Below are 8,449 nucleotides of genomic sequence, written 5' to 3'. Positions count from 1 at the left end.
CAGTGGGAGAAACCCGCATACAGCGGGTTTCTCCCACTGCGAGACTGGGCTCAGGCAACCAGCAGCAGCAGCCCACAGTACCGACTCTGAATTCTCAGCGAATGCTGTGCTTTCACAGTGGCTTTTGGTTTGGGGCGAACCGCCCTTCACCGCTGCTTCCTCAGCAAGGCTTCGTTCGCGTCAGGGAAGATGAGTTGCGGGAAGGCCGGTGCCTCTTGGGACTTGCTTTTCCGGGCTCCATAAACGCGCCCTGGGTTCACCCTGCCAAGCCGAACTAAGCAGACACAGAGACAGCACTGCAGCAGCGAGCGTGGCCTAGGATGGCACTGTATGCACACTACCATCTCTCGGTGTAGGCAATGCTTTGGCTTTTTTCTCAGGCCCTGAGGCAGACTCAGGAACTACGCCAGTGCCTTCCCCACAGGAGAGGAGAGGCGACAGGATTCCTGCACACCGCCCGCGCACTGGGAAAGGGAGCTGTGGGGGGACTGTCCCCACTCCTTGCCTGGACATCCCGAGCCTTCGGGAACGCTTCCACCTCCTGGTGGACGACGTAAACTGGCTGCCATTTCTTTCAGGTAGCTGTTTCTGCGAGTTCAGGGTAGGCGCCTGTTGGCAAGCCCATGTCTCAACCAGGGACAGGTGGGCAAAGCTGCTGTCTCCTTGGGCCTAGAGGCTCAGGACAGGCATGCTTTCTGCCCAGACTCCTTCTTCAGAGTGGAGCACGCGCCCTGCCATACTCATCCCCTCCTGTCTCCTAGCAGCCAGGCTTCCGTCTCTGCACTGGGAGCGGGTGACACTTGTATTGCCACCGGCCATTGTGCCTGCCAGGGCCTTCCCGCGTTGCAACCGTTTCCAAACCAGATGGCCGACGGCTCCTGCTCTTCTCCCTGGGCAGCGTGCTGCACCTTCCACAGACATGCTCCTGGGGAGCCCAGTGAAAGACGTGTCCCTTTCGTTAAGGCTCTTTCCACAGGCACAACCGCGCTTCGCTCTCAGGCAGAGGGGATGTCCAGGCAAAGAGGATTTCGCTCCATGAGACTTTATTACACCGTACTGTGGAGACCAGCTCAGGCAAACAGGAGCAGCCCACAGAACCGACTCTCATCTCGCAGCGACTGCTATGCTTTCGCAGAGGTTTTTCAGCTTGGCGCGAACCACACAGGGAGCTGGTGACACTTTCTTGCCACCGGCCTGCTGTTCGAGTCATAGCAGGCTATCCTGATTCCCGAGCGTTTCCCGACCCCAAGGCCAACGGCTCATTCTCTTCTCCGGGGGCGGCGTGCTGCGCCTTACCCACACGTGGCTTCTCTCTCAGGCAGAGGGGATGCTACGGCAAAGATTATTTCGCTCCATGCGGGTATCTTCCACCAAGCTGCCTAGACTAGCTCAGGCAAGCAGCCGCACCATCCCCAAACCCAACTCTGATTTCCCAAGGAACGCTGTGATTTCCCAGGGGAGATGCCCAGGCAAAGAGTCTTTCGCTGTATGCCGGTTTCTCCCACCGCGTGACTGGCCTAGGCAAGCAGCAGCAGTCCGCAGAACATTTCTCAGCGAATGCTGTGCTTTCACAGAGACTTTGGCTTGGAGCGAAGAGCACTTCGCCACTGCTTCCTCAGCAAGGCTTCAAAAGAAAGCTAGGGTGGCAATCCTTATATCATATCAATTAGATTTTAAGCCAAAGACTATAATAAGAGATGTGGAAGGACACTATAACAAACTCAAAGGGTCTGTCCAACAAGAAGACCGAAGAATTTCAAATAACTATGTCCTTAATATGGGAGCAGCCTACTATATAAACCAATTAATAACAAAATCAAAGAAACACATTGACAATAATAAAATTATAGTAGGGGAATTTAACACTCACATCCTTGAAATGGACAGATCATCCAAGCAACAGATCCTCAAGGAAAAAGTCCTTAAATGACACACTGGACAAGATGGACATCACAGGTATATTCAACACATTCCATCCCAAAATAACAGAATACACATTCTTCTCTAGTGCACATGGAACATTCTCCAGAATAGACCGCATCCTGGGTCATAAATCAGATCTAAACCATTATCAAAAGATTGGGATCATCCCCTGCATATTCTCAGACCACAATGTTCTGAAACTAGAACTCAATCACAACAGGAAATTTGGAAAGAACACAAATACATGGGGACTAAACAGCATCCTTCTAAAAAATGAATTGGTCAACCAGGAAATTAAAGAAGAATTGAAAAAATTGATGGAAACAAATGATAATGTAAACAAAAGTGTTCAAAATCTGTGGGATACAGCATAGGCAGTCCTGAGAGGAAAATATAAAGCTGTATGAGCCTTTCTCAAGAAACAAGAAAGATCTCAAATACACAACATAACCCTACACCTAAAGGAGTCGGAGAAAGAACAACAAAGAAAGCCTAAACCCAGCATGAGAACAGGAATAATAAAGATCAGATCAGAAAACAATGAAATAGAAACAAACAAACAATAAAAACACAAACAAAACAAAACAAAAGAAAAAACCCTATAAAACCAATCAACGAAACTAGGAGCTGGTTCTTTGAAAGAATTAATAAGATTGATAAAGAAAGAGAAAAGACCCAAATAAATAAAATCATGAATGAAAGAGGAGAGATCACAACCAACACCAAAGAAATACAAACAATTATAAGAACATACTATGAGCAACTCTACGCCAACAAATTCAACAATCTGGAAGAAATGGATACATTCCTAGAGACATATAAGCTACCACAACTGAACCAGGAAGAAATAGAAAACCTGAACAGACCCATAACCAGTATGGAGATTGAAACAGTCATCAAAAATCTCCAAACAAAAGCCCCGGGCCAGATGGCTTCCCAGGGGAATCCTACCAAACATTTAAAGAGGAATTAATTCCTATTCTCCTGATACTGTTCCAAAAAAATAGAAATGGAAGGAAAACTTCCAAACTCTTTTTTTTCTGAGGCCAGCATCACCTTGATCCCAAAACCAGACACGGATCCCATCAAAAAAGAGAACTACAGACCAATATCCTTGATGAACACGGATGCAAAAATTCTCACCAAAATACTAGCCAATAGGATTCAACAGTACATTAAAAGGATTATTCACCACGACCAAGTGGGATTTATTCCAGGGCTACAAGGTTGGTTCAACATCTGCAAATCAATCAATGTGATACAACACATTAATAAAAGAAAGAACAAGAACCATATGATACTCTCCATAGATGCTGAAGAAGCATTTGGCAAAGTGCAGTATCTCTTCCTGATTAAAACTCTTCAAAGTGTAGGCATAGAGGGCACATATTATCAATATTATCAAAGCCATCTATGAAAAACCCACTGCAAATATCATTCTCGATGGAGAAAAACTGAATACTTTTTCGCTGAGGTCAGGAACACGGCAGGGATGTCCGTTATCACCACTGCTATTCAACATCGTACTAGAAGTCCTAGCCTCAGCAATCAGACAACAAAAAGAAATTAAAGACATCCAAATTTTGACTAATTGGCAGAAGAGAAGTCAAACTATCCCTGTTTGCAGATGATATGATACTGTATGTGGAAAACTTAAAGGACTCCACTCCAAATCTGCTATAACTTGTATAGGAATTCTGTAAAGTGTCAAGATATAAATCAATGAACAGAAATTGGTTGCATTTTTTTTATACCAACAAGACTTAAGAAATAGAAATTAAGGAGTGAATCCCATTTACAATTGCACCCAAAGCCCTAAGATACCTAGGAATAAACCTAACCAAAGAGACAAAGAATCTATACTCAGAAAACTCTAAAGTACTCATGAAAGAAATTGAAGAAGACACAAAGAAATGGAAAAATGTTCCATGCTCCTGTATTGGAAGAACAAATATTGTGAAAATGTCTATGCTACCTAAAGCAATCTACACATTTAATGCAATCCCTATCAAAATCCCATCCATTTTTTTCAAAGAAATGGGACAAATCATCCTAAAATATATATGGAACCAGAAAATACCTCGAATAGCCAGAGGAATATTGAAAAAGAAAGCCAAAGTTGTTGGCATCACAATTCCAGACTTCAAGCTCTATTACAAAGTGGTCATCATCAAGATAGTAGGGAACTGCCCCTCAAACAGACATGGATCAATGGAACAGAATAGAGAGCCCAGAAATACACCCTCAACTCTATGGTCAACTAATCTCCAACTAAAGCAGAAAGGAATGCCCAATGAAAAAAAGACAGCCTCCTCAACAAATGGTGTTGGGAAAATTGAACAGCCACATGCAGAAAAATGAAATTGGACCATTTCCTTACACCATACATGAAAATAGACTGGAAATGGATGAAGAAGCATAATGTGAGAAAGGAATCCATCAAAATCCTTGAGGAGAGAACAGGTAGCAACCTCTTTGACCTCAGCAGCAGCAACTTCTTCCTAGGAACATCGCCAAAGGCAAGGGAAGCAAGGGCAAGAATGAACTATTGGGATTTCATCAGATCAAGAAACTTTTGCACAGCAAAGGAAACAGTTAACAAAGCCAAAAGATGACTGTCAGAAGTTATCTGGGAGAAGGTATTTGCAAATGACATACCAGATAAAGGGCCAGTATCTATCCAAAATCTATAAAGAGCTTATCAAACTCAACACCCTAAGAACAAATAATCGAATGAAGAAATGGGCAGAGGACATGAACAGACATTTCTGCAAAGAATACATCCAAATGGCCAACAGACACATGAAAAAATGCTCCACATCACTCGGCATCAGGGAAATACAAATCAAAACCAGAATGAGATACCACCTCACACCTTTCAGAATGGCTAAAATGAACAAGTCAGTCAATGACAGATGCTGGCAAGATTGTGGAGAAAGGGAAACCCTCCTACACTGTACGTGGGAAGGCAAGCTGGTGCAACCACTCTGGAAAACAGCGTGGAGGTGCCTCAAAAAGCTGAAAATAGAACTAGCCTATGACCCAGTGATTGTAGTACTTGGTATATACCCTAAAGATACAAACGTGGCATTCTGAAGGGGCACATGCACCCAAATGTTTATAGCAGCAATGTCCACAATAGTTAAACTATGGAAAGAACCTAAATGTCCTTCAACAGATCAATCAATAAATAAGATGTGGTATATATGTACAATGGGATACTATGCAGCCATCAAAAGAAATGAAATCCTGCTATTTGTAATGACGTGGATGGAACTAGAGGGTATTATGCTTGGCGAAATAAATCAATCTGAGAAAGACAACTATCATATGATCTCTCTGATATGATGAAGTGGAGATGCAACATAGGCGGTTTCGGGCGTACGAAAAGAAAAATAAAAGAAGATGGGATTGGGAGGGAGACAAACCATAAAAGACTGAATCTCACAAAACAGACTGAGGGTTGCTGGGGGGCGGTGTGTTGGGAGAGGATGGTGGGGGTATGGACATTGGAGAGGGCCGGTGCTATGGTGAGTGATGGTGAGTGCTGTGAAATGTGTAAACCTGGTGATTCACAGACCTGTACCCCTAGGGATAAAAACACATTATATGTTTATATAAAATTTTAAAAAATAATTTAAAAAATCCATTAAAGAAAAAACACATATTGCAAGCCCAGAGCTAATCTCATATTCAATCAAAAAAGTTTGAAAGTTTTCCCCTTAAAGATCAGAAAAAAGACAAGGGTGTCCACTTTCACTACTCTCATTTGACAGAGTACTGGATGTCCTAGCCAGAGAAACAAGGAACACAAAGAAATAAAAGACTCCAAAAAAAAAAAATAAAAAGGAAGAAGTAAACTTTTCTTTTTTTGGATAACATGAACTTACATGTAAAAAAATCCTAAAAACTTCACAAAAAATTTTGAATAAACAAATTTAGTAAAGCTGCCAAATACAAGATAAATATATAAAAGACAAGAATTTTGTTTCGTTTTTTTTTTAATATGGAATGCTTCCTAGTTTTTCATGTCATCCTTGTTCAGTGATCAAGCTAATCTTCTCTGCATCATTCGAATTTTAGTATATGTGCTGCCAAAGTAAGCACAAGACAGGAGCATTTTAACACTCTAATGATGAACTATCTGAAAAAATAAAGAAAACAATCTAATTCACAATAGCATCAAAACTAATAAAATACTTAGGAAAAGATTTAACTAAGAAGATGAAAGATCTGTACCCCATAAACTATGACATTGATAAAGAAATTGAAGGAGACATAAATGGAAAGATAGCTCATATTTATGAATGGTAAGAATTAACATTGTTAAAATGTCCATACTACCGAAAACCATCTGTAAATTCAATTCCTATCAAAAATCCAATGTTAGGGGCTCCTAGGTGGCTCAGTGGGTTAAGCTGCTGCCTTCGGGTCAGGTCATGATCCCAGGGTCCTGGGATTGAGCCCTGCATCAGGCTCTCTGCTCAGCAGGACGCTGCTACCTCTTCTCTCTCTGCCTGCCTCTCTGCCTGCTTGTCATCTCTCTCTGTCAAATAAATAAATAAATAAATAATCTTAAAAAAATCCAATATTACTTTTTCACAGAAGTAAGTAAATAATCCTAAAATTTATATGAGACCATAAAAGACAACAAATAATTAAAGCAGTTCTGAGAAAGAATGAAGAAGCAAAATTACACTTCTTGATTTGAAACTATACTACAAAGCCCTCATGCTCAAAACAATAAAGTATACTGGCATAAAAACAGACCAATAAACAAGTAGAACAGAATTGAGAGTCCAGAAATAAATCCTTTCGTACAGTCACCTAATATTTGACAGGGGCTAACATATATAATGGGTAATGATAGTCTGTTCAATAAATGATATTTAAAACTGAATAGTCACATAAACCAGCATGAAACTGGAACCTTATATCACTCATAAATCTTAACTTGAAATAGATTAAAGACTTAAATGTGATGCATGAAACTAAATTTCCTAAAGGAAAACATAGGGAAAATTCTCCTTGACATTGGTCTTGCCAATAGTTTTTTGGATACCAGGCCAAAAACACAAGCAAAAGAAGCAAAAATAAATAAATGGTATTACATTAAACTAAAGTTTCTGCATTCCCAAAAAAAAAAAAAAAAGAGAGAGAGAGAATGAAAACACAATCCACAGAATGGAAGAAAATACTTACAAATCTTATATCTGAAAAGAGGTTAATAACCAACAGATACAAATAGAAAAAAATATATAATTAAAAAAATAGCAAAAGGATCTCAATAGACTTTTTTTTCAAAAAAGTTATATAAATGACCAACAGGAGCATTAAAAAGTGCTCAACGTAAAAACTCAGGGCAAAGTCATTATGTTGTTGTTTTTGTTGTTGTTTACCTCTGAAAAACACAGCAAGATATTACTACCTATTAGAATATATACTACCAAAAAATTAAAACTAACAAATTTTGGTAAATATTGTGGAAAATGGGGAACTTATGCACTGTGATAGGGATATAAATTTGTATGGAAAACATTATGGAGATTATTCATATTATTAAAAGTAAAATTACCATATGATTCATTAACCCCACCTCTAGGTATATATCTAAAGGAAATGAAGTCACTATTCGAAGACATATCTGCACTCTTATGTTCATTATAAAATTATTAACTCTAAGCAAGAGATGGAAATAACTTCAGTATCCATTAGTGAATGAATGAATAAAATAAGTATGGTAAATATATACTATGGAATACTACTTACCCATGAAAAATTAAGAAATACTGCCATTTACAACAGCATGGATGGATCTTGAAGGTATTATAGTAAGTGAAATATTTCAAAGATTTTATAAATTTTTTTAATTTATGTATTATGATATCCCTTACATACAAAATCTGAAGAAAAAGCAAACTAATGGAAACTTAGAGTTGAGTTGACAAGAGGTGAACCTGGGGTGGAATAAGGTGGTCAAAGGGTACAAACTTGCAACTATAATATGAAAAAGTTCTGGGGATCTAATGTACAGCATGATGATCATAGTTAATAATATATACAAACTTTTTTATTGTGCTTCCCTTTAGTAAACTTTGCATATATCACATTCTTACAAGATGAAAGTTTATAGCAATCTTGTATAAAATAGGTCTGCTGCCACCATTTTTCTAACAACATTTGTTCATTTTGTGTCTCTCTGTCACATGTTGGTAATTCTTGAAATATTTCAAGTTTTTTCACTATTATTGTATTTGTTATGGTGATCTGTGATCAGTAATTATGACCCACTGAAAACTCAGAACTAGTTTACTTAAGGTATATACATTGTTTTTCTTTAAAGACATAATGCTTTTGAACAGTACAGTATAGTGTTTATTTTTTATATGCAATGGGAAACATAATTTTTTATTTGCACTGGGAAACAAAAAAAATAATAATTTGACTTACTTTATTGAGATAATCACTTTATTGAGGCAGTCTGGAACAAAACCCACAAGACCTCTGAAGTTTATCTCTACTGTAC

General features: G+C 39.1%; 1 non-coding gene across 1 annotated transcript; it reads right to left on the bottom strand.

The window, feature by feature from the left end:
• Positions 1-5,923: 5,923 nt before the first annotated feature.
• LOC132008789 (U6 spliceosomal RNA) lies at positions 5,924-6,030 on the bottom strand. Its single transcript, XR_009401717.1, has one exon. It is a non-coding gene; the product is annotated as a U6 spliceosomal RNA (small nuclear RNA).
• Between the last annotated feature and the right edge of the window lie 2,419 nt (positions 6,031-8,449).

Source organism: Mustela nigripes, unplaced genomic scaffold (assembly GCF_022355385.1).
Source record: "Mustela nigripes isolate SB6536 unplaced genomic scaffold, MUSNIG.SB6536 HiC_scaffold_1056, whole genome shotgun sequence".
Lineage (NCBI taxonomy): Eukaryota > Metazoa > Chordata > Mammalia > Carnivora > Mustelidae > Mustela > Mustela nigripes.
This window is presented reverse-complemented; position numbering and strand designations above follow the sequence as displayed.